Source organism: Vicia villosa, unplaced genomic scaffold, assembly GCF_029867415.1.
Source record: "Vicia villosa cultivar HV-30 ecotype Madison, WI unplaced genomic scaffold, Vvil1.0 ctg.003240F_1_1, whole genome shotgun sequence".
Taxonomy (NCBI): domain Eukaryota; kingdom Viridiplantae; phylum Streptophyta; class Magnoliopsida; order Fabales; family Fabaceae; genus Vicia; species Vicia villosa.
The window spans coordinates 142,218-147,189 of record NW_026706148.1 but is presented as its reverse complement, the minus strand read 5'-3'; the positions used below and the strand labels follow the sequence as shown (position 1 = coordinate 147,189).

At 34.1% G+C, this 4,972-nt stretch overlaps 1 long non-coding RNA gene across 1 annotated transcript; it reads left to right on the top strand.

Moving 5' to 3' along the window:
• The first annotated feature begins 2,206 nt into the window (after positions 1-2,206).
• Positions 2,207-4,023, top strand: LOC131640620 (uncharacterized). Its single transcript, XR_009295295.1, has 3 exons — positions 2,207-2,452; positions 2,885-2,979; positions 3,663-4,023. It is a non-coding gene; the product is annotated as an uncharacterized LOC131640620 (long non-coding RNA).
• Positions 4,024-4,972: the final 949 nt, after the last annotated feature.

The following is a 4,972-nucleotide window of genomic DNA, read 5'->3' as shown; positions in this document are numbered from 1 at the left end:
GATCTTTGAATGAAAATATGTTGGTATTTCCATTACACAACTAAGAGTTACAACTTCTCTCTCGCCGACACGTTTATGTTCTTGACTTGTATCTCCGCCAATCAACCATACTATTCTCCACCAGTTTGAGCTTTATTGGATATTTTTAAGACAAATAACGCCCGACACACTCCTCTATTATATGCATTCAACGTAAACCAAATTTCTTCACTATTTCATTTCTCAATTATTTTAATTTACATACCTAAAAAAATCTTAATTAACATACCTAAAATACTCAAAATTGTGATATGAACAAAACTACAAAAGTAACAACATCTTTTTAGCACTCCTAGGTCAAAAAAATACACAAATCCAAGTGTGAATCAACCAAACCAACAGTTGCCTCACAATCTACAAGGATTCATAACTTCACGGAAGCTAAATATGTTTCACAATTAAAAAGAAACTTTGGGTTCAATAAATTGAAACTCCATAGTGTGTCAAGAAAATCAGCCGAATAAGCATTTACACAATCTGATAAACCAACACAACAGAGTTAAGGGTTGAACACAAGAGATACTTCTATCGCAATATCACAGGGAAAAAAAGGCAAAGTTATCAAATTGATATGACATATAATCAAACTACACATCGTTTTCAATTACATACGAACATAGATCAAGATCAAAAAGAAGAACGGTGAAAAACAGAAATTAAATGAGAGTACGCAAGAAAGAAGGATTACCACATTGAAGTCCCAGTTCTTGTCGTCATTGATTTGAGAATCAATGAAGTCTTTGAGGTACTGAATCGATAGGATAGAGTCAGCCATTGATGCGAGAGAAGAAGAGGGTTTTAGGGTTTAGGTTCTGTGTTTTGAGCATGCAACGAGTATTTGTCCAACAGTTGGGAAGGAGATGAACGAAATCGCGGTTGGGAAGGACATGAACAGAATCGCGGTTGAGAAGGAGATGAACGGAGGCTGATACGGAGACGAAATTAATTGCCGGCGGTAGAGGTGAGAGAGAGATTTAGAAGAATTGCAATGGAGGATGAAAAGTTTCAGAGAAAACCTAGTACGAACCGCAAAAGAGAGAAGAAGTTGTTTTCAGAGAAAACCTAGTCCTTTTATTTTTTTTAATTAAAGGACTCCAGGCAGCGCTTGTAAGCCCAACCTTAGGCAGCACTTTTTCAAAGCGCTTTCTAAAACCACCCTTAGGCAGCGCTTTTACAAAGCGCTTTCTAAAACCACCCTTAGGCAGCGCTTTTAGAAACTACTTCACCCCTTTAGGCAGCGCTTTTGTAGAAAGCGCTGTCTAAGATATATGTAAAAAATTCCGTGTTTTTTAAAAGAACTTTTACCAGCGCTTTTGGTAAGAAGCGCTGTCTAAGGTGTGCTGTCTAATCTTATTTTTGGTGTAGTGGATGATTGGTCTGATAATCTTGGAGAAGCAATGTAAGTTAAACTCTTCTGTAATGTGCAAATCTTGCTTTCATCGATCTTCTTTTGTGTTTATTAATGATCTAACATTCCACTCTCGGTGGTGCATCCCAGAGCTTGTGGATGTGGATAAGGTTGAAGAGGAAGAGGACATTATTACTCTTAGAGTGTGTTTGGATGGAGAATTTTAATGAGGGAAAGTAATGTATTGAGGGAATTTAAAATGATTTGACCAAAATCCATTGTTTGGATACAAAAATGAAGAATTGTTAAAATGATGGAAATTTATGGAGTATTTCATCTAAGTTAAATTTAATCATTTTGAAATGACACCAAAAACCAAAGAATTTGAAATTCCTCTCATGTTCCATAGAATGTATTTGTTATTATTATTTCTTCAAAATTTACAAATTAGTCCTCATATTTTTCAAAATTATAAAATTGACCCCAAAATTTTTTCAAAAATTGCAAATTGGTCCTTAATAATTTTTAAATTTTACAATTTGGTCCTTCAAATTTTTAAAAATTACAAATTAGTCCCTACTTTTTCATTTTTTAATTTGGTCCAAAATTTTTAAATTTTATACAAAATGACACCAAAAATTTAACAATGAATTATCTTAATACTCCATCCAAACAAAACAATTTAAAAATGAATGGATTTGAATTGAATCATTTGAATTGCTTTGAATTTTAAATTACTTTAAAATTTCTAATTACCTCATCCAAACACACTCTTAGGATGTTGATACATCAACATCAACGTCACACAAAAAGTCTGCTTGCCATGGAAGTGTTGGTTGATTTTGAGAATCTTTTACCTAAAGTTGTCAAGGTGTTACCCCAGGAGTATAAACATGTTCTTGCAAGTATGAAGTATGATGTAGTAGAGATGAAACATATGATGTAGTGGAGTGTGCTGCTGCTGATATAGATGAAAAATATGATGAAGCTTAAGCAGTAGAGAAAGATGATTTTGAAGAGCTAAAGAAGTTGGCAACTGCATCTTTGAGTGAGAACTCAAGTGAGGTAATTTTTAGTTTCTTATTTGTTAGTGTTAGGTTATAATCTTGTCCTTTTTGCATCAATAATATTGGCATTATGCAGCGGAATTTTATTATAGTCTTACTCTAATATGTGCTTTTAGTTGTAATATTTAAAGAGACTATATATTGAATAACATAACTAGGAATATTCCAGAGGAAATGGGTAATATCAAAACTAAGAAACTACTAGCAAGCAAATACATTCAGAAATATCTTCATTGGGTATTTTTTTAACACTAACTTCTACGTCAACTTTTAGGTATATTGAACTTGCAATATCTTCAGAAAATACTCTAGTTTGGCTATTCTAGGTAAGTTATGCTATTTTGAATGCATTACTTTCTTTTGTATATTTTATATTATATCCATATTAAATATTCCATTTTCATTTTGAAATGGCGCTTAAATTCTGCAGTGGTGTTAGTCAAACAGTCGTAAATCTACGGTGGTGTTTTGAAGTGGTGCTTACAATCTGCAGTTGTGATCCGGGTGCTTTGGTTTCTGTTTGAGGTCTGTTTTTCCTAAAGAAGGATGTTGTTTCTGGTTTGTTCATGTTTTAGCATTTGATCTTTTAAGTTGGCTAGCTATTGTTTTAGGTGATTGGTTCAACATTGTTTAATGTGATTAGCTGTTGGTTTAAGTATTCAACTGGATTATTTTAAACCAATTTGAGTACTTCATACAGCTATACCAGTAAAATTTCTAGCACAATTATTTATATTTTCTAAATTAGCAGCTTGAATGAAAAGATTGGTTGATATTTTCAAAACTGGTAAACATGATGTAGACTGTTTTAAATTACATTATTTGAAGTGAATGTTAAGTAACCATAACCTGTGATTATTTATGATATAAAAGATTATGAATCTTGGAACATTTGTATGAGCTTTGAATCACAGTTAAAAGAGTTTGATAATTAAGTGGTAAAGCCGTGAATCTTTCCAATATCATAACTACCTACTTTGAAAAAGCAGCAACAATCAAAGAATATACATGTTGCATTGTCAAGTTTCTCTCTTTGCTTATCCCTGTTGCATTGTATATACCTTAGGCTAAGTGCTTTGAAACTGGTGGAGCCATTGCAATTAAGAAAGTCTTACAAGACTGGATGCTTAAAAATAGGGAACTCCAAGTTATGCGTATATTTGAACCTACTAATGTTATTAAACTAAAGCATTGTTTCTACTCAGGAGGTGAAAAAGAAGAGGTGTATTTTAACTTAGTGTTTAAGTATGTACCTGAAACTGCCTACAGAGTTTCAAAGAACTATGTCAGGATGCATCAACACATGCCTATACTTATATGCACTATGTGAACAAAGTGCTGTGAGATGGCCATAACTATTGTTGAACAAAGTGCTGGCCAATATCATGTTTGGTTTATAATTGCAGATGTACAAGTACTTTTATACTTTATATTTCATACTATTAATAGTTACACTTTTAAGTATTTTGTTTCTTTTTCAATCATCTTAACTTCGTATACAAATGAAGAAACCACACTGTTGTATTTGCAATAAAAATCTAAATGCCTATAATTCTGCAATACTTTGATGAATGATATTTGTCTGTTATGGATATCTATTGTTTCTGTTAGCGCAACATCGGGGGAGGGTCGAGTCGGGAGCAATGTTAATTTCCGGGACATTCCTTTGAGCAACACACCTTTGTGGGAGAGACACCACTTCTCCACCTAAAACCTTAAGGTGATAGGTGAGTGGGTTCTCCCACTTATATATGCTCAAGTCACCACACACATTTCCAATGTGGGACTATTATCCACACTCACACTTGATTCTCAACACTCCCCCTCAAGTGTGAGTCTTACACAATGCTCCCCCTCATGTGGAAGCTCCTCTTCCACATACACTTGTATCCGTTGACTTCAACTACATGTATCCGTTGATTCTCTTCAACTACATGTATCCGTTGACTTTCAACTACAAGTTTTAGCCGGTCCCTTTTTCTTGAATCAAAGGCTCATGATACCATTGTTGGTGCACAATGAATAAAGATGGTGACAAAGAGAATAATAGAATAACGGCGCAAAAGAGATGAGAGAATAAATGTTGTATTCTACTTGCGTTGTTAATAAATGATAGCTACTACAAGGCTATTTATAAAAAAAGAATCTTGCCACATAAGCCCTAAAACAGTAAACTTAGTGAACAAGTCTAAGGTACAAACAGTATTACAAAATACTAAAGTACCCTTACTACTAAACAGCTAAGCTAATGGGACCCAAAAGATAACATCTTCTGGTCAACGACATCTTCTGAGTAACCATCAGAAGATCAGCCCACATCACAACTTCTGAATATTGAATTACTCTTCAATACCATCCCTTAATTCATATTCTTCACTCAAAGCTGACAACGCCAATTCCATCCCTCAAGAGCAGAAATTGATCCGTCTTGATTGCCTTCGTCAGAACATCAGACATCTGCTTCTGGGTGCTACAGTGCACAACTTCTAATGTTCCATTCTGGACTTGGCTTCTCAAG